The sequence below is a fragment of the Thermobia domestica genome, chromosome 8 (genome assembly GCF_964235325.1).
Source record: "Thermobia domestica chromosome 8, izTheDome1.hap1.1, whole genome shotgun sequence".
Lineage (NCBI taxonomy): Eukaryota > Metazoa > Arthropoda > Insecta > Zygentoma > Lepismatidae > Thermobia > Thermobia domestica.
The window spans coordinates 283,913,310-283,935,651 of NC_137461.1; the positions used below are offsets into that span (position 1 = coordinate 283,913,310).

A 22,342-nucleotide genomic window follows, 5' to 3' on the forward strand; every position below is an offset into this window, starting at 1 on the left:
AGATCACCTGAGTTTCAGATTTCAAACCATGTTTTATTCTTATGTGATTATATGTGATATAATAAAAGCTAAGTGATTATACGAACACCATGAAGATAGTTTATCAACATTTAAAGATGCACCAAGCCATTACACCAGCGTTTCCCAGCCTTCTTCAACTTGCGGCACACTACGGGTATAACTTGAATTCTCGCGGCACACTTACAGATATTATTTGTAAACATAAAACACAATGTTTTATTATTATTATTATTATTTTACTGATCTTCTTCTCACAGAGAAGAAAGCTCGATCACTAGTTTTCCCCAGTGGTAAATCATTATGCTTATTCTTCTAAAGATAGAAAACAATTGTAATGAAATATTGGACTCAGGTTTTTAAAAATACGCTTTCTTTTTCGAAAACTGTATCCAACCTTTCACTAAGAAGGAAGATCACTAAATAACGAACGAAAAACAAATCTCTTTTACTTTTAAAACACAAATGTACGTAATTTGTGTGCATGTTTGCTTTGTCGAAGAGATTAGTTACGAAATAGTCTGCAACAATAAAGGAACAATAATGGTCATAACAATGCTAAATACTTTTTTCAACATTAAAAATGTCCAAAAAGTAACACGGTATGAAACTTAAAATTGTAGATTCATAGTAGAGGTTCATAGTAGTGTGAAATATAAATGTACATTTTCCCCTACGTTTTGTAATTTGATTGCTATAGAATTAATAATTTTGTTTCGATTTCCTTGCGGCACACCAGCGACCCATTCACGGCACACCGGTTGGGAAACGCTGCATTACACAATACACTCCAATAATAAATATGGTTTAAATTGTTCTTATATTATAGTCTTCGTGAAATTTCCGTAACGTCGAGAATTCTGGTAACTTCTCAATGAAACTAAGAAAAAAGAAATAAGCATAAATTTTCTGTATACATTTACAAAAAGAGATGATGAAAAAAGTCTTTTTTTTTAATAATTGAGACGAGACGAGAAAGAATTCTTCGAGAATCGAGACGAGACAGGATTTTTACAAAAAATTACGAGGCGAGACGAAAATCTTATTTTTAATGTCGTCTCGTCTTATCTCATAGGTAACATTATTTATGGAGTAAGTGGAAAACTTCCGAAATATACATATGTAAAACAAAACCTCTAAAAAAAGATATCAAAATTATTCACGGTAACTGTAATACCTGTAAGTTAGGCGACCCAAACAGCCCACATGTTTATTGGGTTACATATATTTAAGGCGTTTATTCATTAACTCATTCAAAAATGCATGTTTGGAAACGCAGCTACGTGTGCGCACGGGATTAACAACGTGTGACACTTCTTTCCTTTACAGCATGTCCGGGAATCACTCCGTTCCTTTGGGGAATCCCGTGCGCACGCATAGCTGCGTTTTCAAACATGCATTTGTTAATAGAGTAGGTATGACTTTCTAAGTGACGTTTTTAACCACACTCTCTGTATTGTTTTTAAGCTGTTGGCCTTTGAAGTTTATGTTCCCACGCTTTCGACACTCTGTCACTCTTAAACGGGACGGAATTCCCCCCATGTTCACTAGGACTTCTTTGCTTGTTTTTAGATGTACTATCATCCGTCTAAGTTTGTCCATGTAGTTACCGTTTACCGTATATATTTATTTATTTTATGCTCTTTTGAATAAACTCTGGCCATTTGAAAATATTAATACAGCTTTAATATTCGATAAACAGCATGGATATACCCTTACGCACGCACAAAACAAGGCAGTGGATTTTATTTTGAATATTAAATGTTCTACCGAAAATTAATCTTCCTGTAAACAATTAGTTTTGTGACAATTGAAATCTTGTATTAGGAAAATACAAAGTACCGCCTCTCAAAAAAGAAAAAAACAACTACTCTATTTGTATTTACAATTGAATCCGCTTCACGAAAAAGATTAAAAAAGGCAGTTTTATTTCTGGACATTTTTTGGCTTCTGACGTAAGCACTAAAGCGCAATGAATAGTAATGTTACTACATTTATGGTAGTCGCTATTATGTTGACAGGGAAAACAATTTAATGCATTTTCTAAATGCCTGCACGTCTTCAACTCAAGGGAACTAACTATCTACGCATTTAGAAAACAAGCAATCGAAACGGATCTCAACATATAACTGAGGCATATCTTTACTAACATGTAAAGATAAATTCTTAACTACTAATTTCATTTACACCGTGTGTAATATATATGATGACGACTGTCATGTATTTTGCAATATATAGTGCTCTATAAATATTATAACTGCATCAGTTTTATTGGATCAAAAGAACCAATATATTTCAATCAAAAATGTTCTTGTAGGCCTTATATCTGGAGAACTACAAATAGTGTAGCCAAACTCAAACTACCACTTAACTTAGTATGATGTGCTTATTCCGTAGAAAATACGAAAACTCGATTTAGGGGCCATTCAAAAATTGTGTGGCCCCTGATACAATTGGCCCAAAAGATCCAATATATTTCAACAAAAAAATTCTTATAGGCCTTATATCTGGAGAACTACATACAGTGTAGCCAAACCCAAGCTATCACTTAACTCAGCATGATGTGCTTATTCCGTAGAAAATACGAAAACTGGATTTAGAGGCCATTCAAAAATTGTGCGGCCCCTGATCCAAAAACTAATTATTGTCCAAGATCGCAATCTTTTGATCCATTTTTAGTTTTCCTTAAGTTCTAGTATCTATTATAAATCAGTTTTAAGATTTCTCATGTCCCAGGTGTGTCATTTGGGAAGGACAGAGGGTAATGAATTCCTCCTGAGTTTGAGACACCCACACTATTTAACCAATTATACATTAGTATATTAATAAAAACACGTGACACTCATGTCATGGAGAATTTCCCTTCGACCCCTTCTCTGGCACAGTGTGAAATGATAATACTGTTTCCTCTTACACTCACAACACGCGTTTCTCTACTTGTGCAAAACAAACTTGGTAACTGTATGAATTCGAGTTTAGAAAATTTTGAGATACACCACAGTGCCTTCTACAAAATCTTCTCTAGCATTCTTGTTGCGTGGTAAATCCCGTATATCAGAGATTAACAGCACGGCTAGGGTAGATATACGGCCCGGAATTTCTGGGATCGTACTGGAATCGACATTTGCGTCCCGGCACCCTAAAATAAATTTCGGAACGCAGAAATGATCCGGTTTTCGATGTATAAGAGAAAAATATTTTATCTTTAATATATACTTTTTTTAAAAATCTTATTCAGTTTACAATTCTAGCCGCTCAGAGCACAACGAGGTTAAACATAAACTGACAAACTCATAACAACATTTATTGTGATATTACTGGCATTTCTCTTTGCATCCATCTGGAGATCAGAAGTTGATATTTAAATCTTGTTTTAAGTTACACTATTTTCTTCCACAAATTCCGTTTATATTTCTAGAGCTGCTGCCCGTTTTACTAAAATAAGCATTAGATGTGTGAGTAAAAAAGAAAATTGTCTAATTCTTTCAGAGTTCAACACAGTTCTTCGGATTTCTTACTCCACAAAGTAAGTGACCTACGACATAATTTTCTAAAATCAAATGAGTAATTACAAAATTTCAATAAGGTTGCTGACGATGTAAATATACAGTATATAATAATGCTGTCAATACTGATACAACTGTATTTTCAAACTATATAATCGAATAATAGAACAAAAAAATCGATTGTTTCTCTATTAATTACTCGAATAAAAGAACAATAGTTCGACTAGTTATTCGAACAACGAAATATAGGACTTTCATAACCCGTATTCTTGCCTATACAAGTCGTACCTTGAGTCACTCTAAATTTCTGTTTGTTTGTGTTTTCTTCGAACACTTCTATAAAATTTATCTGGTGTGTGCGGTCCCTGGTTCGATCCCCGGTCATGTCTTTGTAGTGGACAACGTCGTATCCGTGAGTTTTCGTGGGGTACTCCCATTTCCTCCCACCTGCTCATTCCACCAATTCTTTCCTTATCATTCACTTCCTTTAACTCAACGGACATAATAGTGGGACGTTAAACTAAAAAATTTCATTTCATTTCTGTGGTTTGGACGTATAAATATGTAATGTGTTAACTAAATTCATCATCATAACTTTCGATAAATATTAATAAGTTTTGTTGAACCATGACAAATATATTCTTCAAGGTTCTCCAAATCATCTCCATTTCATGCGGTTGAAATTGGTCGAAACTAAAACGGGTTAGTTCAACCCCAGATAGAAGTCTCTGTATATACACAATGTGATTTAAAAAAGAAAATTATAGTTCTATCTTTTTCTGTTTAGAATGACCATATCGCCTGGAACTGAAAGTAGTTACAGTTAACGAGTTGAATTCACCCTTACACTTTGTAAGAAAACATTTTAGAACATTTTTTCGTAAAAATAAAATCGGATTTCTATTGAACCTGGCACGCGTTTCATTGAACGCTAAGAAATTATTCCGATTGGTTACCATTGAAATCACAGGCGGATAAGACAATAAAATCTCTCATTTTAAATCAGTGATAGGTAAGGTAACAAAATTTCCTATTTTAAATCAGTGATAGGTAAGATAGCAAAATCTCCCAATTTAAAATTTATATTTCGTTCGCTTGTATAGTATAAGTCACTGCTAATTAGTTCTTTATCGCAGAATGCTGTATAGTTATTCGTGAATATCAACATACACATCAATGATGTCACACATATTCTTTCGCAGATTCAACGTCATTCCTCCGCCCAAACGTTTAAAGCAGCGTAATCGGATACCTACGCACGGTACGCACTGTATAATTGATATACGTTAAAAAAAAAAAAAAAAAGCAAATGGGATCCATGACGGACACAATGCGGTGTCGTATTTAAGTTGTCTTGAATCACGTTGTTACCTTGCCTCACATATTCCACACAGCGAAGGACATAAGAATGTTTCCTTGAGGAAATGCGCTCACAAAAACACGTCATAAAATAACAACAAATACAGGAAACGTTTAAATAATTAAGTATTGGAACATTTACTTAACTAATTAAGCTCCCATATACTCAATTCTACTTTACGCGGAACGGCAATAATATTAGAAATGTTTGTTTGTCCAGATGGAGTGGCTAATCGGAAAGATGTTCGGTCAAGGTCAGCGTAATGATTCTCCATTTGTTGTATTGTAAGTCACCAACTGAATGGCCTTTCTCAGCTCTCATTTCCCTTTTTATTACATTAGCAACAGTTAAAAAGAACTTCAGCAAATTACTAGATACATACTCTATATTTTATGGAGATAAATTCGTTTAATGAATAGATACACCTCCTACCTCTTTCACATATATTATATATACACACACACACATACACATACAGCAAAACTCTTTTAAGACACGCACACACATTTTTTCACTCTGGATGTTCTATTACAAGGAAAAACAGCCGAGGTCATTGCGATTAAGACAAGATACTCTGTGATATTTCAAGTGCTGACTGAGAGCAACATGACATTATAATTTGTATTAATAACTCAAGATCTCTATCCTGTAAGTTCCTCAGCACGTGTTTTGAGAGACGGTGAACAAATAAATTTAATCACGATGAGTCACATCCTGATATGTTCGTGTAATTCTCTTATGGATAAATTATTACTATCACGCTAATGATCATTATAAAATTGTAGGCCTAATGTTACTGCATACGTCCGTTACTCCACAACAAAACTCCTGGACAAAAGCGAAGTTTTAAATTACTTTTATAACATATAGCTATAGCGATTATCTGGGTCGAGTTTAACGGAGGTAATCCGTTAACATTTTCATGGCTAATGGTCACTATCCATTATCCCGTTTAACATCTAAACACACTTTAGCTTCCATGCAACCTGCCCAGTAGGAACGAAATGTTGGTTGCCTATAATAAAAGGATATACACCTTACTGGAATTATCTCGGCGGAATTCGTTAATGGAATCAATCCGTTAGCATCTTCACAGGTAACGGTGACTATTCATAGCTCATTTAAAATCCATAATATTGACTAGCTTCTATGCAACCTGCACAGAAGCAAAGAATTGATGGTTGCCTATAATACAAGGATAAATAACTTCTTATTGCAATTATCTCGGCCTAGTTCGTTAATGGACTCAATCCGTTAACATCTCAACGGATAACGGAAACTGTAACGGTGGCTATTCATGTATTCTATATTCCATGGAAGTGTGTGCTGAGGTTTTCTATAAGGTTAAAAGGAAAAAATATTTTTGAGCTGAAAAGTGTTGTTAAAGTTAACACATCTTTTGGGTAAACCTCAGAAAATATTAGTGAGGTTAAAAAACCTCGGTGTCCCATAAAGAACGCAACTTTTGAAATGCCCGCCATTTCTGTTCTAGTAATTTAGCAGCATTGAACGTTACTGGATTTTTATCTATTGTCTTTGTGGCAATCACGGAGTACCGAAAAGCGCATGATCGCTATCTCTGTACGGATAGAAATGGAGCGCTTCATGACAGAACAGCCTGTTGTTATAGAGACCGATGTAGTTGCCCGTTATGAATACGGATGGCCACAAAGTTCCGGTTCCGGCGGAACCGGTTCTCGGAGATTCGGTTTTCAGAACCGGTTCCAGACCAGGATCCGAAAACCCGGTTCCAGAACCGGTTCCAGACCTGGATCCGAAAACCCGGTTCTGTAACCGGTTCTTAGGAACCGGTTCCAGATCTGGATCTGAAAACCCAGTTCCAGAACCGGATCTTAGAAACCGGTTCCAGACCTGGATCCGAAAGCCCCCAAAGACCCGTAAAGGAGGCAGAAATTTCACCTTCAAAACACTGCAAAGAGGACGATGCGCTTGTGCCCTCCCTGCCCAGACTCTCTTGTGCCCCCAGAAAAAATTTTTGGGCCACCAGTGTTCTTTTTTGTTTTTATTTTGGTCCACCAGTGGGTGTTTAGCCAAATGAGTTGGCCAGTTTGCCTGTTTAACCATTGAGTTACCCAGTTTATTTAGCCAAATGAGACAAGCGGCCGCCGCCTGGACGCCTGCCTGTCACTTCCACCACTTTATCTAGCACACTGTTCACAGCCTTCTAGCAGCTCGGGTTTAGCGTAGGAATCGTCACAAAGTTTCGGTTCCAGAACCGGATCTTGAGAACCGGTTCTAGATCTGGATCCAAAGAACCGGTTCTAGACCTGGACCTGGATCGGAAGAACCGGTTCCAGACCTGGATCCGAAGAACCGGTTCTAGACCTGGATCTGAAGAACCGGTTCCAGACCTGGATCCGAAAAACCGGTTCTAGACCTGGATCTGAAGAACCGGATCCGTTCAGACCCGTAAACCGGTTCCAACAGGAACCGGTTCTGGCCATTACTAGTTATGAAGCGCTCCATTGTGGTGGTCGATCATTTCATGTTACTGACTGATCAACCTACAGTATTTCTCCTATACATTTCCAGATTTATGTCCTATGATACAATACAGTTAAGACAACTTTATTTCATTTTTTCTTCTCAAGATATTCGAAAGTAAGTATCTGTGAGGAATGCTGTTCTCACAAGAGTATTGGAATATAATGAGAACTTAAGTCAATACATGAGTATATCCTACGTTGGCCTATATACGAGTAACTCAAGTGTGTAATTGCTTTCTCATATAAAAGATTGTCAATGAACATTATATCGCTTTAGTATCAACATGTGCGTCACTTCTGCATATGATAGAAAGTATGCTTCAATAGACTATAAATCATTCACGAAAGATCATAAACTTTTAAGGTCGTCTGAGTATGACGCTACATCATTGACTATTTAATGCTGGTATATAGACAAGCTATTAGTAACAGATGAAAGGCTTTGTTTTATATATTTACGTAGAAACAGAGGATAAGTTTGTTAAGTAGCAAAATATGTGTCTCAGGACTGTCAAAGAAACCATTCAATATACATGATTATTCTCACTTTCAAAATATGGGGACTTCTATTTTCGCGTCTTTTTTTCCAGCACGAAATTATTACAATCACACTACTGGGACTATAAGATTGTACTGTTAAACCACCCATCCATTACTTCACACGATAACCCTTGAACGAAGGCGAATTTTTGAATTTTGTTTTTCTGGAATAGAAGATAGATCGATGTATCTCGACTGAGTTCCTTAATGGAGTCAATTCGTTAACATTTACACGGGTAACGGTCTCTATTCATATTTCGTTGAAAATCCGTTACATTCCCTTGCTTCTATGTAACCTGCACAGTAACAAAGAAATGCTGGTTGCCTATAATACAAGGATAAGTAGCTTTACTCATTCCCGTTGTCTTCACCGAGTTCCTTCATGAAGTCAGTCCGTTAACATCTCGCCATATATCGCTATCTCTTACCGTTTCTCTTCCGTATCTCGTTATCTTTTATCGTTTTCTGCCATGTCTCACTGTCTTACCGTTTTTGCCATATCTCACTATCTCTTGCCGTTTTTCTGCTATATCTCACCATCCCTTACCGTTTTTCTGTCATATCTCATTATCTCTCCGTTTTTTCTCTCATTAACTCTTTCCGTTTTTTCTGTCATATCTCGTTATCTTTTTCCGTTCCTCCTGCCATATCTCGCTATCTCTTGCCGTTTTTCTGTCATATCTCGCTATCTTTTTCCGTTCCTCCTGCCATATCTCGCTTTCTCTTACTGTTTTTCTCTATGGGGATCAATATGGAAATTGGAAGTGGTTCCTTTCTACCACTTCTGCTTTGAATAGAAGGTTAAGGGATGAGAGAGAAACCTGTTGTTGGGACGATGAATCGATTCTAGGAAACCGCATCTCGCTCCTGTCCGTTTTTGCTCTTGATATCTGTCGACAGACAAGACGGACGGAGATAGTCGTACTACAAGGACTTCCCATTATGTACGCACAGGATAGTGTCGAGGTTCAAAGAAGGTAGCACGAGAACCTTTAAACAACCAAAGGAGTTCATGCTCAACTCAACTGTAATGAATACTTCCCCCATATATTTTTTAAAGATATAAGAAAAAGCTGACAGGAGAGAAAATACGAAAGAAACCACAGGGTGTGTCCCACATATATTAGCATTCCACATCCAATTTTCGATGAACTAGGAGAGAAGACGAAAAGACCTGCCTCAATTGTTTTTGCTGGTGATGCTGCAAGAGCAAAAGCCAAGTACTGAAGGTTAGAAGCACAGCCCCTACCTACCTTTCATTATTATTTCGTGGGGGTTATTACGTAACCGGACTTCTCCCAAGCATCTGTTCCTGTTTGGCCTTGAAGATAGCTATGAGTGCGTTTAGCAACACAACAACGATCTAGAAGAAATGCTAAACCAAGTAATTAGCCCTGTTTTCTGTTTTATTCACTTTTGTCATGTAATTGTCTGCGAAAAGTCAGATCACGAAGGTCACACCATTAGAAAATGCAAGTGAACAACTTGCTTTGGGTGAAAGTCAATGGAGAGAAGCGAAGTCCAAGGTAGTAAAAGAGCTTATCTGGTAAATGCGTTGTAATCAACAAACATAAAATGGAACACTCATTTCCTGATGATCACGTAACCTATTCTAAAGCAATACCTCGTCTCTAAGGTCACAAGTAATTGTGCTTCTGGTTCTACGTACAATTTTATGTTTTCGTATCTTATCTTATCGGTCCGAAAGCATCTTTAAAATTCAAGAAGAAAAACGAAAAGGATAATGCCCGAATAGAAGTTACTGCATCACAATTCGACTGAGGAAATCAGCAAAAACAATCAGTTTCAGAAAAAAAAGTCATTTTGTTTTACCACGTATTAGTAGTTGCGCTCATGCCTTCAACTTGCTGTATACTATATACGTTAAAATTATGCTTCATTAAAAGCTCTAATTGTTTTATCTTTAAATTATTTATTTATTTACTTAATTTCGGCAACCATTCGCTCCAAACTCTATACCATATTTTAATAGTTATTCAACTTAATAGCGAAATCTACTAACATGACTGTTTACTATCAGGAATTAAACGTGAATGTTTACTATGAGGAATTAACGTGACCGTTTACTATTAAGATTGCCGTGACTGCTTACTATTAGGAATCAACGTGACTGTTTCTTATTAGGAATTAACGTGACCGCCTGCTATTAGAAATTAACGTGGCTGTTTATTATTAGAAATTAATGTAACTATTTACTTTTAGGAATTAACGTGATATGATTAGGAATTAACGTGACTATATTAGGAACTAACATGACCATTTACTATCAGGAATTAACGTGACTGCTTATTATTAGGAATGTGACTTTATTATTTGACAGCTTACTATTAGGCCTAAAAATTAAAGTGACTGCCTACGATTAGGAATTAAAGTGTATGTGTACTATCAGCAATTAAAGTGACTGTTTACTGTTAGAAATTGAGTGTTTACTATTAGGAATTAACGTGACTGTTTACTACTAGGAATTAACGTGTATTATTGATATTTCATAGTTACTTATTTGAAACTACTTAACTGAAAATCAAAATTTTCCTTTAAAGGTTACGTTGGTGTATGGTAATTAAAGACCAAAATAAAGTATTAATTAACCGCATCTAAACCAATGAAATTATAACTGAATTGAAAATGGGACAAATGGAAAATTCACGGCTTTTTCACACTTTTTGTTTTCCGACGTCATCTTATTTTTGAATATAAGGCGTACTTCTCTATTACAATTATATTTATAAACATGGCCGACTGCCTATGTATGCGATAATTTTGCAGCTTAAAGGATTCGCCGAAACAAGAAAGAAACCGTATAAATTACATTCTATCAATTTTCTCCCATTTCCGTTCTAGACGAAAAGACAAACTTCCACAAGGGATCGCAGTGATGCCAACTCGTGGGGGAAATCCCGTTTTGTGCGATTTTTAGGCATTAATTTCTCGGGGAAAGATAAAGGGATTTTTCTTTACAATTGGCAACAAATCTGGGATATTTCATCGACAGTAACAAAATTCTCTATAAGCGCAAAGTAGACCAATATCTCGTCAAGAATCTTGAAATGAATGTTAATTGTCAAATTTTGTTACCGGAAAGTGCATGCTAGTGCAGAAGTAACTTAAGATTCTCTAAATGCAACCTCCATGAAGTGTAAATTGTGCTCCGGCATTTTTAAAAATACAAATAATATAATTAACGGGGAAAAAGTAAAATGCAAAATGGGAAACAACCAATTTCGAAACCGTTCTATACAGAACGACAGGAGGATAAAGTTCTTCTAGTATCCTTACGTTCATTTAAATAGGATAACACAAAAAAAATATGTAAATGCTAAATCCTGAGGACTAAATCTACTTGTTTTTACAACTTTTTTAACTGTCTCTTTCATTTAAGCAAAATAGTAGACAGAAACGTACGTAGGCAGAAATTTGTTTCAGGAGGGGTCTAAATTCAATATGAGGATAAATTATATTAAGATTTATAAAAATCAACCCTAAAATTATGCTAAATTTAAAGAAAAGTCAAGATTTCGAAGGAGACACGGATCCTCCAGGACAAATCCCTTGGCTACGCCTCTGATTATTTGATAAACGTAGAATATCGCAATTTACGGGTAGCTTACTCATATATGGAAGAAAATGTTTGATATACAATAGTCTCATTTTCCACGTTTTGTTTTAAGTTTTAATTTTGTAATTAGTATAAGGAAATTCAAGAGTAAAATGGGAATTTCTACCTCTCGAAATGGGATTTTATAATGTTTGAGGTTGCCACCACTGAGGGAACGTTCATTCCTAGTATGCATCAGTATAAACTAGGTGGCCTAAACACATAATCACAATTACCCACAAAACAGTGAAAAATCTCATTTAAAATAATTTCTAAAACGACTCCTTAAATTCACTGGTCTCAAAGATAATGTAAAAAAAAAAAAAAAAAAATCACAAACTAGCAATGTGCATACGAGTATACCCAAAACTAATATTGCATTTCATCAAAGCAGGGCATACAGAAACTATTCCAGTTTTAAAATATCAATAAAAACATTTTACAATATTGTTTTCTTTAACCTAATCTTCACATTCCTATTAACACAAACTTATCAGTCACTTAAGTTCCTATCAATCCTCCCTAAAATACAGTGACGCCCTTTGCGTCACGAACCTCCGCATTGTGGTTACCCTTGTTGCTAATCCAATTAATCAATCTCTAAGCAACTTAAAGGATGTAATCGGTGTCTTTAATAAGCCCCTAACAGTACGTTGGAAACATCTACATTACGATTTCCTTACAGACACATTACTCAAAATACATAAATTAAATGAATTTATTAAAAAATGCCTAATTTCAGTTCTCAGTTACTAACTGTAAGTACCAATTAACAATGAACATTACCCTGTAATTCAATCATACGAGAACGAAAATTCTAAGCGCTCAAGACCAGCGACACTTGTTCTCTTAGTTCTAGTCCCTTCCGTCAGATGGCAAACGCTTACGGAAACGACAAGAACGTGCTTTTCACTACCTACAGTACAGATAATCGTGAAACTCCAGCTGGAATTACCATTCGCTTGCATTTTTTATTCTGTTTTTTAAAAACAGAAATACAGCTTAGTAGGGCGTGCTCTCGACAATACAGGGTACAGGAAACTAAAAACTAGCTCAAATTAAATACAGTTATGAAATTTCTAGCTATCAATTAAAATCTCAGTTTTGATGTTCTTGTGGTATGATTGATGATATCTGAATTTTAGTTCTCTGTAGAAGAGCCAGGTAATTTGTAACCTATCAATATTAAAGAGTTTGTTTTCAAAATCTGAAGGTTGCGGAAAGTGTATGCTCGCGGTATAAAATGGCTATACTAGGTGCTGTCACCTCATCTGGGCGCCACATCCACTGGTGTCTCTGGCATGTAAAATTGGGGGGGATAGTGATGGGCAGTGGGAATATTCCCGGTGGGAAGGAATTTAAAAATGGGAATATTCCCGGGTTTTTTCCCTGGGCTATAAATTCCCGGGAAGGAATTTATTTCCATTTCTTTACTTTATCTTCCAAATTATTAGAACCATATGACTAATTACTTTATTTTAATACATTTTGGTTTACTTCTAGGTTTTAAAGAATTTGGAGGTTAAAAAATTTAAAATTATTTGACGGTGCTTTATATAACTAATAATATGATTTTTTAAGTTCCATGTCCATTTGCACTAAAAAGTAAGGTAATTGTTCAGTATTGGGGGGCCAAAACTAGCAAAAAGTAGGATGATTTACGGAAGAAATGAGTTGATAATGATGTTCAAGTAGTCAAGAAAGTATCGAACACATTTTTTTAGGGCAGTAGGGGATTTATACAAAACGGAAAAGGTAAGTGGAAGTGATTTATGTGAGAAAAGAAAGTGAATTTTTGGTAACGAAGATAAAAACCAACGTGACATGGGGACTCTAACCCGCCTTCATTCGCTAACGCTCGCTCTGCAATGCTGTTTTAATTTAATGTTGGTAACATAATTTAACGTATGAAACCATGAAACAACCGCATCGGAATAGAATATCGCAAAAAGTAGGTGCATAAGCTCTCCCCCAATGCTAAAGAACAGCCAAAATTAGCAAAGTACTATTTTACAAATGATGGAAAGGAACCATTTTGTAAATTAATTTAGAATTATGTAGAAATAGAGATGAAGTGCTTTTAATAAACCTGAACCACCGTTAGTAATAGACGTCGGTCTGTCTCCTCTCTCTCTGACTCGAATTTCTGAAGAAGTACTCAGACTTCTTTTACATGCGAATTAACGTATGGAATTTCGAGAAATAAGTAGAATGAAAGGTCGTGTATGGCAATGTCAGGTGCTAAAATATAAAAATAAGTAAGTAAAAATAAGTAAGTATCTTGCAAATTTTGTGAACATAAACATGTATGCGCAAATGTTGATAAATTGGTGAGACATGTATATTCTAGCATTTACCCAATCTAATTGGTTTATAACATTTATAAATTTAATGTGTTTATAATATCAGTAATGGAGTCAAGTTGAGCAAATCCAATTACATATAAATTTAAACTGTTACTATATAATTAACTATATAATTTTTTCACACATATTTAATTGATAGAACATATTGTAGATAAATATTCATTCATGCGTACTCTCTAAATATAATAAAGTGTTAATAAAGTAACATAGTACCGTTCAAAATATACATTTTAAAGAATCCTCTAGGGACAACAGTAATAATATGCTGTGATATAATAATTAATTCAACTTTGAAATCATAATATAGTAATAGAATGCAATTTTCTTTCTGATTGTACATAAATTCCCGGATAAATTCCCATTTTGGGAATCTTCCCGGGAATATACCCAGGGAATATTCCCGAAAAATATCTTCCCGGGAATTTACCCATCACTAGGGGGGGGATATCAAAGAAAGTGATTTAAATGGTACTACCTAGCACAACCTGTTAAGTATCTTCGATTCCATTCGTTACTTTTTGCTTACCTTCACGGACCCGTGAGACATATCAAGAATTCTGCTATAATCGTTTCACAGTCTGAATATTACATTCCAAATAAATATAATAATTATTATTTATATGTTATTCTGTCGTTAGTAAATAAATTGAATTACTAAATGGAAAAGAATACTTAATATATTGTACTTCAAAATATTGGGGAACGTGTCCCACTCGTCCCCCTGCCAGAGACGCCCGTGGCCACATCTATTTTTTCAACACAGTTCATCAGTACTCCTTAACCTTAACCCTACAATGCATGATTTTTTTAAAATTTTCTGTGAAAAAATAGTTCTGCAAGACAAAACATAAATGAGTAACGGAAGTACCGGTACGCTTAACAGTGCCACCTATGCGGAAATTGTGGAATTACAACTAGCTTCGAACATCTTCAATCTGGTTCATCGTGCATTAGCAACTACACACCGTTATGTAGGAAAGAAAAGATTATTTACCATATATTTTCGTGAGACCGGAAAATTGAAAACAGAAGACGGAAAATTTTCCAGAAAAACGGAAAATGTGATTTCCGGAAACCGGAAAATCATTTTTCCGGAAATGGCCATCCCTAGTATGACCCACATCTATATCTTACTATACATTGTAGGGTTAATGTCAGTTCAACCCTGCCAACCTCACGCATTGGTCTGCTTTAGCGTCCCTTTCAGCAGTGAGATTATATCGTGTGGGCCTAGAGCTTAACATGGAATCCGAACCCCATGAGCATCAGTTGAGAATCGAACCCGCGCTTTACGCTAACCAGGCACGAGGAAGCTATCTCACTCATTGACGTGGAAGTTGAATAAGGCAGAGGTGTAACCTTATGATGGTGCCTTTATAGGCCTAGGAGACATCTTGCGAAAAGTTCCATTCTTTGTGAATGTTCTTAGTGTAAAATAACCACATTGTATAGGCCTATGTAAAGATTTCCTTCTGTGGGTGTGTGGTCCCAGCGCCAGTGTTGCTAGCTTTTTTGACCGGATACGTCTTTCTTTCAGGAAGAGATGCAAAAAAAAAAAAAAAAAGTTTTCTTCATGGAGCTTTTCATATACAGTAAAACCTGTCTTCAACGGACCCTTTATTAAACGGAAAACTGTCTTGAACGGAAATATTTCACGGTCCCATGAATTTTGGAGAACAAAACGTGTAAAAAGTCCCTTCATTAAGCGGAAACTGTGTTACGCGGACAACGGAAAGAAAAATAAACATTTAACGGAAAATTCTGAGTTCCGGACTACAGCGTTTAGAAGATGTTTAGACATTTTGTGAGACATATACATTACACTGTCTGCGATAAAATGTTAGTTCTTTTGTTAAATATTTCTGGACAGTGTTTACCTTCCCCAACCACTACATTACTCATATTCACCCCACAAATTGTCCTTAATCCCCGCAACTTAATCAAAAACCATACGGAATGTCGGAAAGAAGAAAACGAGATAGAGGAAGAAGAGGAATACGATACCGAGTTCGAAGATAGAGTGTAGAATAAATACATATCAAGATGCTCTCAGAAGTTTAAAGGAGCTGAAAGATTTGTCTTACGGAAAAATGATTCTTATTCACTTAGTATAATTTCTCAGGCTAAAGCGTATGCGGAAAGTCAAGCAGCCAAGCAACAATGTACACAGAAAACCCTGCTTGGCTATTAGAAAAGTAAAGAAAACGTGTGCATAGTATATTTTGTATTCATTTAAACTTTTTTGTGTATTTATTCGTAGAAGAAAGAAGTACTGTAATCGAACAATGTACGTACAGCAATATATTTTCAAAGTATGCCCCTTTATAAGCATGTATTTAAAAAAAAAAAAAAAAAAAAAAGAGGAAAGGTCTACCTCCACTAAGCGGAAACCTGACTTTAACAGAAATTTTTGCAAGTCCCGCTCGATTCCGCTAAAAACAGGTTTCACTGTATAAAGCCTGTTTTTCCGAAATAAAAGGGAAATTTTCGATTTTTCACTTTTTAAATTTCTTATTCAAGTAACATCTTTATGTTCCTGTAGAGCGTTCTACAATTAAAACTGTCTTTATAACATGAGTCCCATGTTCAGTCTAAGGCTGACTATCGGTTTTCAAACTGGCATTTCATTGCTGTCAGCAAATGTGTTATACAATTCAACATTTCACACGGGCATTGTTGATTACCTAACTACCATATCAAGTTTCTGAAAGTATTTTGCATCCATCAATTTTCCATTTTTTTTCTGTCAAGTGATCGATTATACTATTAATTATTACTGAATTATTTATATATTTTTTCTTCAGAATGTAGTAATTAAATCTCTTTTTATGTAAAAAGAAAGGTGAAACGCACTAGTTCAAAAACGCTTGAAATTTCCCAAGCAAAGAAGAAAAAATGGATTTTTTGTTTCAAAAAAAGCTTTTATTTTTCGAGGCCTTGCATCTTTACTTTTGCGTAACTCTCCAGTTTTCCTCATGACACTGAATGAATACCGCACTCACAATGCCATCTGTTTTTTTCTTCAGTAGTTACTACTCTAGGTACTAACAAGGGATGGCCAATTCCGGAATTTTTACTTTTCGAAATCCGGAAAGTAAAATCGGAAAATTCCGGATTTTTTCGAAATCCGGAAAGTGAAATTTCAAATTCCGGAAAACAAATTTTCCGTATAATTTTGGCCATCCCTAGTACTAACCAAACCTGACACTGCTTGGCTTCAGTGATCTTATGATAACCGGTAAACCAGTACTGTCTGGTTAATAGGAAAACAAAGCAATATGACTTATTCACAACTACAAACTTAATTTCATATTAAGATTTTCATTATGAATTTATTCGGGAACAAATAGTCAAGAGAAAAAAAAGTACTCCTCCGGGCCGGATTTGAACCAGCGACCTATGGATACCTGTTAACATTCCATCTACAGTCCACCGCTCTACCAACTGAGCTACCAGAGGAGATAGCGGTTAGGTGCCTATGCGTTCAGTTTTCTTGTTGATATCCTGTCGGTTTCTCCTGACCTTGTTTCCAATGCTCGGCACGTGATCCACACAAGAGCATTCGACATCACGTGCTTCTGTGGTTATCAGCCATGTCGCTTCCAAGAAGAGCTCGCATAGATATATAATAACGTTGAAACAGAAAAAGACACCGCGCGTCGGTTCTTCAGTTCTGGACTTTGATTTAATCTCTAGACACGTCACGTGCTAAAGATAATTTCTCTCAGGTGCTAAATGATCCAAGTACTTTGATATCCACTCCCTAATGACCGCCTTACATCACTCTATCCGATATGCATTCTGATAGAGTTGGAAAGCTACGCTACATCATAAGCGAGTAAGTGTATTTGACCGTCACAGAAGAAACATTCGTTGGGCATCGAAAGCAGAATACAATTTATCAGATATATATAGAGAGATGTGATGAAATACACAGCTGTAGAAGGGAAAATTATTTTATTTCTCTCTCTAACTTTATCCCGTAAATCATGTAATACTAAAAGTATTTGAGATCTTAAGGGTCTTCACTACAGCGAAATTAAACTACCGCTAATTTTAGAGTTTTTTTCTGTAATATCTTCAAAACAAATAAAAATATTCGAAAAGCAGAAATTTAGTGAACTAGCCAACACGATTTTGTATGTGATACCTTTATCACAATTTACCCATCTGCTTTTGGTATGCCGCTATATACAGAAACAGAAGGAAAAAAAAAAAAAAAGCTAAATCGATGTACAGTTGCAAATCGAAAGGAGATAGATGAGTTGTGATATCGGTATCACATGCAAAATGGTATTGTCTAGTTCACTACGTTTCAGCTTTTCGAATATTTTTATTTGTTTTGTAGATATTACAGAAAAACTCTAAAATTAGCGGTAGTTTGATTTCGCCGTAGTGAAGGCCCTTAAGAACTGGGCAAACTAGTCAGTGGCAGATACAGGGGGGGGGGCGATCGCCCCCCAGAAGAGGAAACTTTTTTATTTTATATATAAATAAAACCCATCCTAGAGTTTGGAGCTCTTAAAAGTAGCTCTAAGTAGCAGTATTACAACCCACCGCTCCCTCCCCAGAAGTCCGTCCTGGATCCGCCCCTGAAACTAGTGTTGCCCACGAGTCTCGTCTCGAATTTAAAATAGCATGTCTCGTCTCGCAGAAAACATTACTTAGCACGACATTTCCAAATGTATCAAACTCTTATGTAACATATCTTAAGCTTGTATCTGTATAGACTTGATCCAATAGTCAAATACTGAATCATTTCCAATCTTCGACGCCTGATACCTCTCTATCACAACCACCTTAGTTTGTGTCAACGCTTTTTTTTTTTCAAAGTGGGGCACGATGTCTCAGTGCTAGACCGTTTACCTCTGGTGTATGGGGTCCCTAGTTCGATCTCCGGTCAAATAAATTTGTGGTGGACAACACCGTGTCCATGGGTTTTCTTGGGATACTCCCATTTCCTCCTATATTATCATTCCACCAATTTTTCCAACATTATTTACTTACCTAAATCATCCGTGTATCTCAGCCTAACGGGCATAATCTTGGGACGTTCAACTATAAGGTTTCATTTCATTTTCCAAGGTTCCTTTGCTATCGTTATAACCGAGTTCAACACCAAGTTTAGACTTCCCGTAACGCAAGAGAAGACGGAATCTATCGAAATTACATTAGATTGGAATAACTGAAATCCGATCCCTAAATTAGCAGTCAGATATTTGGGAATATTTAATGTTGTTTCTTTGCAGTTTGAGTATCAGAAGACTGCGGACGACCATCCAAACCAGGCTTTTGTTCGGCTTAATTAGAGAGATGTCACTAGGCCAATCTTGTACGTTTTTAATATATGATTTCCAACATAATTTTCAAAAATTCATCCTTCATTTCGTAATGTTTTCAATGTTCGAATCCTAGTAAGCCGTTTGTTGAAAAGCAATAAATAAATAAATAAATAAATCTGATGATGTTTCCCGAGTAGGAAAATTCTTGTCCACGAACTTTGATGTCGAGAATGGCTCGAAACAAGATGAATTGTCGCCACCATTATTCAATTTTATTCTGGAGTACGCTATAAGAAAAATCAAAGATAGCAAGCAGGGCCTACAATTGAATGGTATTTACCAGGTTATGGCGTATGCTGATTATGTAAATATAATACAGGATGATAGGAGAACAATAGAAAGAAATTCAAAGAATTTATTAAACGCTTGCAAGGGTTTCGAAATAAATGCAGAGAAAACTAAATACATGGAAGTTCGTCGGGATCGTAATACGCCAAATTATGGATGCGTTAAATATCAAATAATACTTTCGGCATTATTTTGAAATATCTCAGATCAATATTAACAGACAAAAAACATTTACGAAGAAATTACATCTCAACTAAAAGCAGGGAATTCGTTTTATTATTCAGTTCAAAATCTCTTGTCGTCGCGAATTCTGTCGAGGAATTTGAAGCTTAAAATATAAAAAAACGATAATCATGCCTGTTGTTCTGTATGGTTGCGAAATATGGTCGCTTACTCTGAGGGAAGAACGTACACTGAAAGTATTTGAGAACAAGATGCTCAGACGAATATTCGGACCCAATAGGAAGGGGAATGGGGAATGGCAGCAACTTTATAACGAGGAATTACATAATTTATGTCGCTTACCAAACATTGTTAGGTTCATCAAGTCTAGCAGGCTTAGTTAGGCAGGACATATAACCAGGATGGAAGAAAGTAAGAACGCTTTAAAAGTGTTAGCGGTAAGACCAATCGGAAAACGACCATTAGGAAGACCTAGGCGCAGATGGGAAGACAATATTAAGATGGATCTCGCAAAATTAGGAATCCAAAGTAAAAACTGGATCCAGTTGGCTAAGGATAGAAGTCAGTGGAGAGCTTTTGTGAACGCGGCATTGAACCTCCGGGTTTCACAGGCCACAGAGTTAGTTAGTTAATTGGTGGTCACCCACATTTCACATCAAATCGCTGCTACCATTTATAAGACGGGAACTTAATTAGAAACATGTAATTGAATATTAATTAATATAATATGAATATAATATATGAATATGAATATAATATATGAATATGAATATATTATGAATATGAATATAATATTAATATTAAGCTCTTATTTACGCATTTCCTAAATTTAGCAATGTGAATCATGTAAGAATAAACATAAAAACATCATAAAACAATTTTTTAAAAAGTTATCCTCCGGGCCGGATTTGAACCAGCGACCTATGGATGTCTCTACTTGAGCCAACTACAGTCCACCGCTCTACCAACTGAGCTACCAGAGGATACGGATCAGAGCCAATATAAAGAATATATAACGGATACATACCACAGGCTCTTTCACAAGAAAGTTGTATATAATTTTATTTGAAACTCTTGCTTTGTAACCTACTTTTGCAAAGGTACACAACAGAGCCATCTATGTGAGACATCTAAAACTGATTAAGAAGCAAAGCTACTTCTTGTTCTTCGCATTTACTTTAGTACAACACTGCCATTTACCTCTTGTGTTCGACAATTCCTTTGGCAATTACTGTCAACAAGTAACCTTGGACGTAATTTGCCACCTTGTAGTTTCACGAGGTGACAAATACTTTTAGACACCAACAACTTGAGTGTGTCAAGTATTATATATTTCCTTGCACAATGGTATTAAGCAATCGACTGCATAGCTTCTGTGAAATCCCATCCATTACTTGATTCTTCCATATAAAGCTATTGCATTCAGGATGGTTATCTTCTTAACTCTTTTATATGCTATGCAACCAGTGACGGATCTAGAGGGTGAAAACTGGGAAAGCCGACCAGAACCCCACTATGATAGGTATATCATGAGTTTATTATAAATTTTCAAAAATATATACATAATAGCTTAAATTATTTTCATCACACAAAAAACTGGGGGCCTAGCCCCCCTGCCCCAGATTAGATCCGCCACTGTATGCAACTATATTTCTCATCATCACCGTATCCTTTAGCCTAACCGGCATAACCGTGGGACGTTAAACTTAAAGATTTCATTTCAATTTTCATCTCATTTGTATGCAACTATTGCATGGAATCTCCCTCAATATTATCTTTTGCTGGATAAATCCATCTGTTTTTGCAAGTTTCGGTAAACCCGTTGGATATGTCCTGCCTTTTATTATCTTTTCACCATGTCTAGCACGCATTAGAACTATTTTTCAATTGTCTGGCATTTAATCAGATTCATATTGGTCTATTTTGTCTAAGGTTACCATATTTTCAGAATGTGAACTCCAGGATTCACATGTGATATTCCTATGTGATATTTGTCTCTAAGCAACACTTGGACATTTCAATTATATTATTATTATTATTATTATTATTATTATTATTATTATTATTATTATTATTATTATTATTATTATTATATTAATACTAATAAACAATAACTTGCTCTTTACTTTCCACATGCCTTTGGCGTGGGAGATCTGGGTTCGATTCCCAGCGGGAATTCATGTGATTCGGATTCCACGATAATCTGTAGGTCTACGTCTCATGTAGCCCCGCTGCTGAAAGGGACGCTAAACTGAAAATCACATCTAATCTAATCTACTTTCCTTGTGGGGAACATGGTGGTTCAGTCACTTACGTAGGCTATCTCTGGTGTGTAGGGGATCCATGTTTCGATCCCTGGAAGGCCAATTAAGTTTCTGTAGACAGCATCGTGTTCATGGGTTTTCTCAGGGTACTTCTTTCCTTGCCTCCCTTAGCCTTAAGGGGCATAATCGTGGGACGTTAAACTAAAATATTTCATTTTTCTATTTTTCTTTTATTTCCTTTACCACCATCACCACAGAATAGTCATCCAGTGCCGTACCGTGAAAAATCAGCGCCCGAGGCGAGAGTATACAACGGCGCCCTCATACGTATGAGTGAGGTCGACAGACCAAC

At 35.9% G+C, this 22,342-nt stretch overlaps 1 protein-coding gene and 2 non-coding genes across 10 annotated transcripts in view; all 3 read right to left on the reverse strand.

Annotated features, from left to right (window-relative positions):
• Positions 1-22,342, reverse strand: part of LOC145693650 (uncharacterized) — a 363,723-nt gene that overhangs the window by 121,360 nt on the left and 220,021 nt on the right. The window lies entirely within an intron of this gene.
• On the reverse strand, positions 17,283-17,372 carry TRNAY-GUA (transfer RNA tyrosine (anticodon GUA)). The gene is given in 2 exon segments: positions 17,283-17,318; positions 17,336-17,372. It is a non-coding gene; the product is annotated as a tRNA-Tyr (tRNA).
• Positions 20,620-20,709, reverse strand: TRNAY-GUA (transfer RNA tyrosine (anticodon GUA)). Its single transcript is given in 2 exon segments — positions 20,620-20,655; positions 20,673-20,709. It is a non-coding gene; the product is annotated as a tRNA-Tyr (tRNA).